The 14,298-nt window shown below is 47.2% G+C and overlaps 1 protein-coding gene across 1 annotated transcript in view; it reads right to left on the bottom strand.

The window, feature by feature from the left end:
- The window catches only part of TRIOBP (TRIO and F-actin binding protein), a 287,725-nt gene that overhangs the window by 151,165 nt on the left and 122,262 nt on the right, over nucleotides 1-14,298 (bottom strand). The gene's annotated exons all lie outside the window — the stretch shown is intronic.

Below are 14,298 nucleotides of genomic sequence, written 5' to 3'. Positions count from 1 at the left end.
GTCTATATTTTGCACTATGGCTCCCTTTTACTAAACCGCAATATCGTTTTTTAGCGCAGGGAGCCTATGAGCATTGAGAGCAGCGCGAGGCATTCAGCGTAACTCCCTGTGCTAAAACCTACTATTGTGGTTTAGTAAAAAGGGAGGGGGTGTATTTGTCTATTTTTGTATTTTGTTACCGAGGTGACATTGCATAGAGTCATCTGCCGTGACCTCTTTGAAAAAACCCGGAATATGAATAATTAACATTTTATCCCAGGACAAGCAGGCATGATATTCTCACATGTGGGTGACGTCATCTATGGAGCCCCGATGCGGACAGCTTTTTCAAGCAAACTTGATTGAAGATTTAAAGTTTGCTCTGCTGCTCCACGCATGCGTGCCTTCCTGCTCCACTAGAGGGCGCATCTCCCCTTCGTGGTCTCCAGTTCAAATTTTTCCGCCGAGCCTAGAAGTCGTTTTTTTTCCAGGCTCTGCCCCAACTGCCTTCTAGCACCGCAATTTTCTTTTTTGTTTTGTCGATTAAGTCGCTGTGCGCAAAATTTTTTTCTTTTTCTTTCCTGTTCCTGCTTCGTTTCGCGACCCGGAGGCTTCCGGGCCACTGTGGCCGCGTGGCTATTCGAGCCGCGGCCAGTTTCTTTTTCTATGTCCCGGCCTCAGTCCGGCTTTAAAAAGTGCACCCGGTGCGAGCGGCTTCTTTCCATCACAGACCCGCATCGCCGGTGCATCCTCTGCCTGGGGGCCGCCCATCCAACCGACTCCTGCCCCCAGTGCGCTACTTTTCAGAACTGGGCCCTCCGTCGAAGAAAAGCCCGCATGGTGGACCTTTTCACCGCCAACCAACCCACTACCTCGGCCTCGAGGTCGGCCCCGGCCTCGACCCCGAATGCCTCGGCATCACCTCAAGACTCGACCCCGAAGATCTCGGGACAGCAAAAAGCCTCGGCCCCGGGTAAGTCTCCTCTTCCTTCTTCAGGTTCCGCACCAGCGAAGAAGCCAGCCTCGGGGACACCGGCGACGCATGGTGGAAGCCCCATGCTTTCAGCCCCGGCGAAGCCTGCCAAGCCTTCAGGCCGTGCCTCCACCACACGGGAATACTCTGACACGAGGTCGCCTCCGGTGGAGTGCACCGAGGCATCGGACATGCCCTCGATGCTGTCCGTGCCCGTTTTCCAGGACCTACTCCGGGCGATGATCTCGTCGGAGCTGTCCGCTGCACTGGCCCATCTACAACCGGCCCCGACCTCGACCTCGCGTGCGCCGGACCAGCCTGAGCCTCGCGTCGAGCCTCCTCGGGGCAAAGTGTGCCAGCTTCGCCACATTCCATCCTCCTCGGATTCCTCGCCGAAGCGCCCGAGACGCTCTCCCTCCACGGACCGCCTTGGGGCAAAGCGTCACACTAAGACAACCGAAACCTCGAACCGCCGTACCTCTAAGAAGGCCCGGAGTTCTTCCACACTACGAGGCCGTTCACCGACACCCCGTACAGGACCGCTGAAGGTGACTGAGTTATCACTCTCCAACCCTCACATCCTCCTAACTCCCCCTCGGACCGGGGCCCCGAGCCGAGGTCCCAGGCTTTCGCCGAGGGAGTCCGGGTCGAGGTCACCGATTCGACATCGATCGGTACCCCGTACCCCGGCATCGTCTCCAAGGGGCTCCTCGAGACGACGTAGGTCCTCGACCCCGGAACACTGCCACAGTGTTTCCCCGGTCTCGGAGCGCGGGTCAGAGCATGAACCTCGATACTCGAGGGAAGCCTCCCCGTCCTTCTCCGCCCGACGGAGGTCTCGTTCACCGTCCCAACACGGGGCCCCGGGAACGTCTCGCCCCTCCTTCACTCGCTTTGTCCAGGACATGGGCCACGCTCTGGACTTAGACCTCCAGTCCGACTCAAGATACTCTAAAGAGTACCTGGCGGAACTAGATTTACCGTCACCGCCCAGAGAGTCCCTCCGCTTACCTCCCAATCCGGTACTCCAACAGGCTTTCTTCAGGAATCTGGAGAACCCCTATATGGTAACAGCTGTCCCCTCCAAAATGGAGTCCAAATACCGTACAGTACCATACCCCGGATTTGAGCAACCACAGCTTTCCCACCAGTCGCTGTTGGTAGAATCTTCCCTGAAAAAGGCTCACCCCTCCCGGGTCTCAGCGGCGGTCCCCCCGGGTCGAGAGGGTCGGACCCTTGACAAGTTCGGCAGAAGACTGTACCAGAACTCTATGATGGCCTCTAGGGTACAAAGTTACACTTTCACCTTCACGTCCTACTTGAAACACCTCATTGGACTGTTGGGAGCCTTTGCGACTGACCTGCCGGCCTCACGCCAAGGAGCTTTTAACCTGCTCCTGGAGGTTTTCTCCAACCTACGACTCCATCTATTCCACACGGCCTATGATGGCTTCGAACTTTCCTCCAGAGTGGCAGCCTTCACTATCGCCATGCGCCGCCTAGCCTGGTTACGCCTCGTCGACATGGACCCCAACTTACAGGACCGGTTGGCTAACCTCCCCTGCGTGGGCAAAGAACTTTTTGATGACACTATCGAGGCAGCTACGAAACGCCTTTCAGAGCATGAACGCTCGTTTGCCCCTCTCGTTCGGCAAAAGCCTAAACCGCCTACGTCTAGGCCGTTCAGGGCCCCTCCACGCCGTTACCCTCAAAAATCCACCCCGGCCTTCTCACGGCCTCCACCCAGACACCCGCAAGCTCACCATCGGGCCCCACCAAAGTCCCAGCCACCTGCGACCGCCAAACCATCCCCGTCCTTTTGACGGGACAAGCGGATGGGGGCTGGCCCCCTCCGCCACAGCCCCAGGCCTCCTTCCCATCGGGGGACGCCTCAGAGCCTTCTACCCGCGCTGGGAACAAGTCACGTCGGACGCATGGGTCCTTGGCGTGATCTCATCAGGATACTCTCTCAATTTTCGGGAAAACCCTCCAGACAATCCTCCAAGGGTGTGCCCTCCCAACCGAACTCAGTTACCCCTCCTTCTCTCAGAAGCTCGAGAACTGCTTCGCCTACGGGCAGTGGAGGTGGTTCCCCCCGACCAACGAGGGAAAGGGTTCTACTCCCGTTACTTCCTGGTACCGAAGAAGACGGGAGACCTGCACCCAATTCTAGACTTGAGGCGACTCAACAAATTTCTGGTGCGGGAAAAGTCCCGGATGCTTTCCCTACCGATTCTCTACCCTCTCATCGACGAGGGCGATTGGCTCTGCTCCCTCGACCTGAAGGAAGCCTACACACATGTTCCAGTGCACCCCGCTCACCGCAAGTTCCTGCGCTTTCAGGTGGGGGACCTGCACTTACAATACCGAGTCCTCCCCTTTGGCCTGGCGTCGTCACCTCGAGTCTTCACCAAGTGCCTCGTGGTGGTCGCAGCTGCTTTACGCTCACAGGGCCTCCAGGTATTCCCCTACCTGGACGACTGGCTGATCAAAGCCCCATCCAGGGAGGGGGTTATCTCAGCGACCCGACAGACTATTATCTACCTTCAAGGTCTGGGGTTCGAGGTAAACTTCCAAAAATCCCAGCTGCGCCCCTCTCACTCCTTACAGTTCATCGGGGCCGTGCTGGATACGGTTCGACTCCGCTCCTTCCTTCCCCCTCCACGTCAAGAGGCGTTAGTAAGCCTGAGTCGAAGGATTTCGCTGCTGACCTTGGTATCAGCTCGGCAGATGATGACTCTTCTGGGCCACATGGCCTCCACAGTCCACGTCATACCCTTCGCCCGCCTCCACCTGAGGATTCCTCAATGGACCCTGGCCTCCCAATAGCGTCAGGACCGGGACCCAATCAACCGTCCCGTGACAGTGACTCCTTCATTGCAAAGATCGCTCCTCTGGTGGGCCAACTCTTCAAACCTATCCAAAGGTTTACTCTTTCTCGCCCCTCCACACAGCAAGGTACTCACCACGGATTCGTCGGAGTACGCTTGGGGAGCTCACCTGGATGGCCTACGCACTCAAGGGATGTGGTCAACAGAGGACCGCCGCTGCCACATCAACGTACTGGAGCTTCGGGCCATCTATCTCGCCGCTGTAGCCTTTCAACATCTGCTCCACGACCGGGTGGTTCTCGTCCGAACCGACAACCAGGTAGTAATATACTACCTAAACAAGCAAGGGGGGACGGGGTCTCGGGCCCTCTGTCAGGAAGCCCTGCACCTCTGGAAGTGGGCAATCTCCAACAACATCTTCCTTCGAGCGGTGTACATACAAGGAGAGCGGAACTGTCTGGCAGACAGACTCAGCCGCCTCCTCCAGCCACACGAGTGGTCGCTGCATGCTCAAACCTTAAGACAGGTGTTCGAGAAGTGGGGGACCCCTCAGATAGATCTGTTCGCCTCCCCCCTCAACCACAAACTACCTCAATTCTGCTCCCGGATGTACTCCCCGGAACGCCTTGAGGCCGACGCCTTCCTCCTAGATTGGGAGGGAAGGTTTCTATACGCGTTTCCGCCTTTTCCTCTGATTCTGCGGACGCTGGTCCATCTCAAACCAGTGCGAGCCACTATGATCTTGATTGCTCCTCGGTGGCCGCGCCAGCCTTGGTTTTCCCTTCTACTTCAACTCAGTACCAGAGATCCACTGCCTCTGCCTCTGTTTCCCTCTCTGCTATCGCAGAGCCAGGGTTCACTGTTACATCCAAATCTTCAGTCTCTTCATCTGAATGCTTGGTTTCTCTCCCCCTGACTTCTCTCCCCGTGTCACAATCAGTCAAGGAAATACTGGAAGCCTTGAGGAAGGCGACTAGAACCTGCTATTCCCAAAAGTGGACCAGATTCTCATCCTGGTGCTCCTCGCACGACCAGGACCCGGTGTCAGTCCCGGTCCCCTTGGTCCTGGAGTATTTGTTCCATCTTTCTCACTCCGGCCTGAAGACCAACTCCATTCGGGTACATCTTAGTGCGATTGTGGCCTTCCATCAACCCTTGGAAGGAAAAGCCCTTTCACTCCATCCCTTAGTTTCTCGTTTCATGAAAGGCCTTTTGAATGACCACCCTCCTCTCAAACCTCCCCCGGTGGTTTGGGACCTTAATGTGGTGCTGGCTCAACTCATGAAACCCCCATTTGAGCCGTTAGACAAATGCCATCTAAAATTCCTCACTTGGAAGGTGATCTTCCTGCTCGCACTCACTTCCGCCCGGCGGGTTAGTGAGCTGCAGGCTCTGGTGGCGGACCCACCTTTCACTGTATTCCATCACGACAAGGTGGTCCTCTGCACTAACCCTAAGTTCCTGCCTAAAGTGGTGTCTGATTTCCACCTCAACCAGTCCATCGTCTTGCCAGTATTTTTCCCCAAGCCCCACTCTCATCCCAGAGAGACGGCGCTACACATGCTTGACTGTAAGAGAGCCTTTTACCTCCAATGCACTCAGTCTCATCGGACAGTCCCACAATTGTTTTTGTCCTTCGACCCTAATCGGCTGGGTCGCCCAGTTTCCAAGCGCACCTTGTCCAACTGGTTGGCTGCTTGTATTTCTTTTTGCTACGCTCAGGCTGGTCTCGCGCTGCATGGTCGAGTAACGGGACATAATGTCCAAGCGATGGCAGCCTCCGTAGCCTTCCTCCGATCCACACCAATTGAGGAAATCTGCAAGGCTGCCACGTGGTCTTCGGTTCATACTTTCACCTCCCACTACTGCCTGGATACATTGTCCATGAGCGATGGCCGTTTTGGCCAATCGGTATTACGTAATCTATTTGCTTAAATTGCCAACTTCCCTCCATCCCTTTTCAGTTAGCTTGGAGGTCACCCACATGTGAGAATATCATGCCTGCTTGTCCTGGGATAAAGCACAGTTACTTACCGTAACAGGTGTTATCCAGGGACAGCAGGCATATATTCTCACAACCCGCCCGCCTCCCCGAGGTTGGCTTCTTTGCTGGTTAAGTGAACTGGAGACCACGGGGGGAGATGCGCCCTCTAGTGGAGCAGGAAGGCATGCGTGGAGCAGCAGAGCAAACTTTAAATCTTTAATCAAGTTTGCTTGAAAAAGCTGTCCGCATCGGGGCTCCGTAGGTGACGTCACCCACATGTGAGAATATATGCCTGCTGTCCCTGGATAACACCTGTTACGGTAAGTAACTGTGCTTTCTCTACCTTTCATTGTGCTTTGTGTTTTTTTTAAATTTTATTGTTGGTAGATCATTTTGACTTAGTCATTATAAAAGTAGCTCGCAAGCCCATAAAGTGTGGGCACCCCTGCTCTAAGTCTTCTTACTCTGGGGCACCAGACCTCCCTCATACAAAGGCCGGGAATGCAGAGTTGGTTCCATTCTCGGTAGGGGATTCCTTGGTAGGCTCACTGCTCAGCCACTGGGAACCCAGATTCGGTCCTGTTCTGGGTAGAGGACACTTGTGGGGTGGGGTGGGGAGGGGGGCTAGTTTGCGCCATCGTGCAGGCTCACCACTCTGCCTCTGCTGGCAAAAGCACAGTCTGTCCCAATCTAGGGGGAGAAAACCTAGCAGGGACCAGGCTGCACCACAATACTGGCTTCTAGAAAGCACAATGGACTGGGGGGGTCTAGTAGTGTGTGGCACCATTTGGACCCATGTAGACTTGCACGGCCATTCAGATGCTGACCTGAGGTCCCTTTCCATCCAGCATCTGCCCCTCCTCCTCTTTCCATCCAGCATCTGCCCCTCTGTCTGCTGCTTCTGCCCAGCATCTGATCTGTCTCCTCTCTTCCTCCTTTCTGCCCCCTCTGTCATCCCATCCATCATCCACCCTTCTTTCTCCCCTTCCATCCAGCATCTGCCTATCTTTCCCCCCCTTTCAGCCCAGCATCTGCTTCATTTCTCTTTCTCCCCCTTCTATTCAGTGTCTGCTCCATCTTTCTCTTTCCTCCCTTCCATCCGTATCCTCCCCTTCTCCTCCTTTCCATTCAATGTCTTCCTCCCCTCTCCTTTTCTTTACATCCATCATCTGTCTTTTTCTCTCTCCCCAGGCATTCCAGCTTGTCTTATCTTTCCCCTTTCATCCAGTGTGTCTGATCCCTCCCCATTTCTATCTACAGTCTGTCTCCTCTCACCTCCTACATCCAGTATCTACCCCCTCCCACCTGACACCTAAGCCACCGCCAGACTGATGCAAAGCCTTCCCTCCAATGTCAGCTCTGACTTCGGGGGAAGACTTCTGGGTCGGCTACATATGGCTTGCTGCAGGCTGCTTCCAACTCCTGCTGTTATCTGGACTCGAATGAAGTGGTGGAAGGGAGTGCATTTTTGGACACAGAAGTCATGGACTGGGGAGAGAGGAAGGGAGGGAAAGAGATGCTGAGGTGGGGAAGGGAATAGAAAGAGAGAATTGGGTGTGGGTGTGTCAATGAGCGGGAAAGAGAGATGGTTTACACACGGCAAATGGAAGAAAGAGGAGAATTTTTGATCGTAGGGAGGAAGGTACAGAATGTGATAGGGAAGAAAAAGATGAGAGTGAGAAATGTGGCAAGGGAACAATGGGACAGATTGAAAGGGATGCAAGAGGAGGAATATTGGACAGTGGTGAAGGGAATGGAGGGAGAGATGTGGCATAGTGTTGGAGAGGGGTGATAGAAGGAGAAATGTTGGGCATGGGGCTGGTGGGCAGGCACGAAAGATGAGAAAGAGATAAATGCTGGACCATGGTAGGGGAAACCAATGGACAGCAACAGAAGAATTTACAGAAGATGGGAAAGCGGAAAAAAGAAACTGGGACCAACTTTATGGAAAAATAAGTCTCCAGACAACAAAGGTAAAAAACGAAATTTATTGACTAAAATATGTTAGCTTTGGGAAATGTATATGGCAGATGTCTTTGTTTTGTGTTCAAAAGAAAAGGAAATGCATTTCTGGTTTTATTTCTACAGTGTTGAAGTACTTGTTGACCCTTGCTGTGACTGGTGGGGATACCCAAGCACCGCCAGTAGAGGACCTCCTCTAGAGATGGCCAGAACTCCCCTCCACCAAGCACAGTAGTCGCTGGCAGCATCCATGAGCCACTGAGGTGCCAGCATCTGTGACTCAGGGACGCTACTGCTGCCAAGCTTGGCAAAAGGGACCCCCGACCAACTGCAAAGGAAGTCCTCAGCTGACAGTTTGTGGGTTCTCATCAGCTGAGTATTTATATTTTATATTTACATTAGAGGTTCTGGTAGAAACCCATTTACAAAGTATATATTCTTCCCAATTAATATTTCCAAATTAATAAATTTCAAGTTTCAAGTTTATTTGTTCTTAATGAATCGCCTATTTTAAATTACTAGGCGATGTAAATACTACAAAAAAATACAAATAAAACACTGGCGTCAACATATAAACTAACTTTTGTTATGTGATAAAAATTATCATACAAAAATACATACATATAAGAAAATATTAGTTATGGGTGAAAACATACAAGAGCGGTGAGGACAAATAGGGGGGAAATTACAATGTTTAGACAGGAAAGAGAGAGAAACATAAAAGGGAAGAACACATAGGAGGGAAGTCTAAGTTTATCAGTTAAAAAACAATTATTAAAATATTAAGAATCGTAAGCATCTTTAAAAAAAATGTTTTTAGTGTTTTTTTAAATACGGCTAAATCTTGTAATTCTCTAGTAAGAGATTCCATGACTGAGGGGCCATAATTGAAAACATGTCGTGTCGTCTAATTCCTATAACTTTCAACGAAAGAAGGTTAGAGGAGGTTGAGCGGAGTGATCGTGTAGTGTTGTAGGGGATTAGCCACCTATTGATAAATTGTGGCTCATTAAAATTTATGGCTTTAAAAACTAAGAGTAATAATTTAAAAGTAATGCGGTGGCTTACCGGGAGCCAATGAGATTTAATTAACAGGGGGGTGACGTGATCATATTTTTTTGCATTGTAAATTAATTTCACAGCAGTATTCTGTATTAATTGCAGCCTTCTTTTTTCTTTTTGTGTGATATTAATAAGGAGAGAGTTACAGTAGTCTATTTTGGAGATTATTAAGGAATCGATTAGAATATTAATAGATTCAGGTTGTAGGAACTTGGAAAGTGAGCGAATTAAACGTAATTTATAAAAGCACGTTTTAACAGTGTTACAGATATGGTCATGATAAGTAAGTTTATCATCTATCAAAACGCCTAAAATTTTTATAGAAGTAACCAATTCTAATACAGTATTATTAATGGTAATTGGAGAAGTTAATTTTGTATCTCTTTTCCAGGAAAAGAGCATTGTTTTTATTTTTTTGAGATTTAAAGCCAATTTGTTTGTGAAAAGCCAATTTTTTATTGAGACAAGTTTATTATTGATACATGTAATATCATCCAAGTTTTCAGGGTCTAAAGGATGAATAAGTTGTATGTCATCAGCGTATGCAAAAGTTGTAAAACCTAGAGACTGAGTTAAATTTAGAAGTGGAGAAAGGAATATATTGAAAAGAAGGGGGGATAGTATTGAACCTTGTGGGATGCCGTAATTTGAAGAATAAATTTTGGAAGTGTTATCATTAAAGCTGATGACAGAAGAGCGATTTGAAAGAAAAGAAGAGAACCAAGCCAAAACTTGGTCTTTAAATTCCAATTGAATCTAGTCGATCTAATAATAGATCATGGTCTATGGTGTCGAAGGTGGCAGTTAGATCCAGTGAGATTAAAATTACCGATTTATGGTGATCGAGAAAGTAGTCAAACCTATCATGGTGTATTCTGTACTGTGGAACTTTCGAAATCCAGTTTGGTGTGAGTGAAGAACGTTGGTTGTTTCGATGAAATCTGAGAGTTGTTCGAATACCAGTCTCTCAGTAAGTTTTGCCATAAAAGGAATGTTTGCAATAGGACGATAATTGGAAATTTCATCTGGAGTAACTTTAGGATCTTTCAAAATTGGAAAAGTTATGGATTTTTTCCATTTCTGGGGAAGAGAGGCCGTAAGTAAACTGTTTTGTATTAAAGATAGGATGAAAGGACCCAAACACAAAAAAAAATTTTTTAAATAGAATGGCGGTATTATTTCATCACGAGTACCCTTTAGATTAATTTTACATAGACTGAGTTCAATATCATTTATTGTTGGGATTTTGAATTTGGAACATTTGGATGTCGGAATAGATAAAGCATTATTGTTATCTAAAGGTTGAAAGGAGGTGCCTGGTTGAAATGTATTTCGAACAAGATTTAGTTTAGTGGAAAAATAATCTGCGATTTCTTGAGCTGAAAGACAACATTTTTGAGTAGTATTATTTTTTGTTAAGGGGGAAACTGACTTCACTAAAGAGTATAAAGCTGATGGATTTTTTGCTTCAATAATTTTTTTATTATAGTAATTATTTTTGGCTTGATTAATTTTTTTGTTTGTAAAATGATGCGTGTTCTTTGTATTGTTGTAGGTTTCTGGTAGATTTATCTTTTCTCCATTTTCTTTCCAGTGATCTCTGCTGTAGTTTCAAAAGCGAAAGTTCTTCGTTATACCAAGGGTGAAATAGTTTGCGATATGAAATAGTTTTAGATAGTAAAGGAGCTTTAGTATCAACGAGATCTTTTAGTGTGGAATCCCAAATTCGTAGTTGTTCGTCGAAAGAAGAATAGAACGTTGTACTAATAGAATTAAAGAGGGTGGTTACGTCGTTCAATTCAATTTTAGAGAAGTCTCTATATGAAATTATTTTAGGAGTTTTAGGTAAAAGGTCCGAAATAATTTGTTGAAATGTAAAGTTACATGATATAAGATAGTGGTCAGACCAGGGTATTGGATGAATTACAGGCTCAGAATATTTAAAAGATGAGATTTTGGGTACAAATATCATATCAAGAGTGTGCTTGGCAGTATGAGTTGGTTGGTGAATAATTGTAGATAAGTTAATAGAGTTAATAAAGGTAAGCATGTCCTTTGTAATTGAATTTGTTTTATCTTCAAAATGAATATTAAAGTCACCTAAGATCAGGGGATGGGTAGAGGCTGTGCAATGGTCAAGTATTAAATTTTGCATTGTAGAAATATTATTTTGTCCTATAGGAGGAGGAGCGTAAAGTAAAAGAAGGTCAAGTTTGAAGTAGGAATTTATTTTAACATGTAAAAATTCGATAGTGACATTACCTACTGATTGATCGCACGACTCGATCAGACCGTTTTGAAAAATGATGGCTAATCCACTGCCCTTATGGTTGCTTATTTGTAAATGGGTCTCTACCAGAGCCTTTAATTCAGTAGCATAATTAAATAAAATAACTATTTCTGAAGTTTATAGGGAAGGATGGTGACGGAGGGGATTCCTCGCGGGGATGGGTGGGGACGGAGGGGATTCCTCGCGGGGACGGGTGGGGACGGAGGGGATTCCTCGCGGGGACAGGTGGGGACGGAGGGATTCCTCACGGGGACGGGTGGGATTTTGGCGGGGACGGGTGGGATTTCTGTCCCCGCGCAACTCTCTACTTTGAAGTCTGCCGCTAAGCCAGTCTTCTACCCATGCAGTCAGTGTTTCTCCTAGGCCCATCATCCTAGGCTCACAATCTATCTAATGTACCTGGGGCAGTGGAGGATTAAATGACTTGCTTGGAGTCACAAGGAGCAGCGCGGGGTTTGAACCCACAATCTCAGGGTGTTAAGGCTGTAGCTCTAACCACTGCGACACACTCTCCTCCCAACTTATGCTAGGCTAGTTCAATGGTGGGTGTAAACGCTCACACCTCAGTGCAGGCAGTTAGTCTCATAAATGTTAGTAATGTTACTGGGAGCTCGTCAACTGTGGAACCTGTGGTTTTTCCTCCAGGTAGTCGCCGACAATGGATTTAAGTTATGTATCTTTTTGGATTGATTTGAGCATGTTCAATTATTGATTCTTAATATGTTGTTTCATAGGAAGATCTCTCCTGAAGAAGCAATGGGTGAAACCCGTAACATGTTGAAGATGAGGAAAATTTGTAGTTTTGAACTTTTTAAGTTTCATCACGTACTTCACTGATTTTTTTGCACTTGGGGACTGTTAGCCAGGCTCAGCCATGCCATTCATCAGCGTTATCTGGCAGCACTGCTCAAACGGAATGAAAGCTTGCTAACATCTAAACATCTTTACTAAGATAAGTCATCTTTCTTATATTTTTTTGAGCTGATTTCTGCATTATAATTTGTTTCCCTACCTTTGTGGTAGATTAAGCAGACCTCTCCATAGCATCTAACTACAGACCGATTGCTAGCATTCTGATCCTCACTAAAATCCTTGAGTCCCATGTCAGCAAGCAGCTAGCCTCATACATAGAGCAACACTCCTGCCTCCATACATCCCAATAAAGCTTCCGAAAAAAGCACAGCACTGAGCTTCTCATCATCACTCTAATCACTAAAATCAAACAGTTGCTAAGCTCGGGTCATCAGGCAATACTGCTCCAATTTGATATCTCCGCAGCCTTTGACTCAGTGGACTACCAATTACTCCTAACCAAACTCTCAGAAATCGGAATAACAGGGACTGTACTGAAATGGTTTGCCGACTTCCTACAAAATCGCAAATACTTGGTCCCTTGGAAGGCATTCTGTGCCATCCCACAAGGCTCCCCATTATCCCCAATCCTATTCAATTTATTCATGAGCTCGCTGGGACACACCAAAATGGAAGACAAAACTGTACTATCTTATGCCGACGACATCCTCCTCCTCATCCCTATAACCAATAACCATCCTAATATTGCTGAAAAAAATCCCAAACAATATAGATAAAATTCAAACCTGGGCAACAAACAAGCTGAAACTGAACGCCACTAAGACCAAAGCCATTGGTTTCCGCACCGTACAACAGAATGTCATTTCTAACCTCACTCTTCCATCAGGCATCATTCTCATAATGGAAAAATCCACCAAGGTACTAGGCTGCATCTTAGATGACACTCTCACAATGGAACCACAAATATTTAACCTTCGGAAAAAGACCATCTATACTATGCGTCAACTGAGACAAGATCATACTTCCACCCACACTTTGCTCTGATATTTCAGATGATGGTCCTACCTCAACTGGATTATTGCAACTCCGCCTACCTTGGCATCAATACTACTCTTATCCACAAACTGCAACTCATCCAGAACACAGCCGTTAGACTAATCTACAAATTAAAGAAATTTGATTCAATCACAACCCTCATCAGGCAACTACACTGACTCCCAATATTATCCCAAATAATTTTCAAATCGTCATGTATCCTACACTAGATTCTATACGGAAACTCAGCTGCCCCTCTCATCCAACTATTCTCTACTGCTTGGTCGACATCAAAAAGAATCCTTAACAGAATCCAACTAAACCTGCCATCCACAAAATACCTCCACTACAAGCAAATTTTCCACTCTATGCTAGCTTATCTGGGTGTAAAAACCTAGCATGACCTACCAGAAGCCATCAGGAAAGAGACAAGCTACACCACATTCAGAAAAAACCTGATGACTCACCTCTTTGACAATTAACTGTCTTAATTTCTGTATAGCACCTCCTACTTCTAGTTCCCTCCTCTTGATTCTCCATGCCCTCTTTCCCTTTCCTCTTTGATCTGTTGCCTTGAGCAGTTAAGAGGGCAGCGAGGGGGTGGCGGGGTGGCATGAGCAGCAGCAGAACGCCAGGGGGGGGCGCAGAGATGTACTCACTTCATAAGACACACCCCCTTTTCGGGGGTGGAAAAAGTGCATCTTATGGAGCGAAAAATACGGTACATAACATAACATAAAACTCACTTGTATACCACAAATACCATTAATTTCTATGCGGTTCACAAAGACTAGTAGTACAAATGAATAGATATCCGATTTCTAACTTCCAATGTATTCACCGAAAAGATACATTTTTAAGGCACATCAAAATTGTTGATATGAAGTTGGGAGTGTAAATATATAAGTTAAATCTCCTAGTTCATTTAGTGGATGCTGAATCTAACTAGAAAGTTTTGGGGAAATTCTAGAAACGGCTTCTGTTAATTAAATCACGCCATTTAAAATGGCAAAACAACCCACAACGTTAAAACGCCTACTAGCACCTAAATAAAAGGCACCAGAATTGCACCTACATAGGTACTTTACAGCGCCTAATGCCATAATGGGCATGGCTAACGCAGGAAGTGGCATTAGGCGCCATAAAGTGCCTATGTAGGCACAATTTATGGCAAGATAGGTGCTGGAAAACCCTGGCCTATATTTCCAGCGCCTATCTTTCTCAGGGGCACAGTTCTCAATATGGTGCCATCCATGATTGACACACGATCGGCGGCCGTTTTTTAGGCAATTGATGATATCAGCGCCGTACAGAGAATCTGGCCCTTTATGTATTTGTATTGCCCAGACCTATACTTAAAAAAAAAATT

Source organism: Geotrypetes seraphini, chromosome 2 (assembly GCF_902459505.1).
Source record: "Geotrypetes seraphini chromosome 2, aGeoSer1.1, whole genome shotgun sequence".
In the NCBI taxonomy this organism is placed as follows: Eukaryota; Metazoa; Chordata; class Amphibia; order Gymnophiona; family Dermophiidae; genus Geotrypetes; species Geotrypetes seraphini.
Note: the sequence above shows the minus strand (reverse complement) of the source record. Positions and strands in the feature narration are given on the sequence as shown.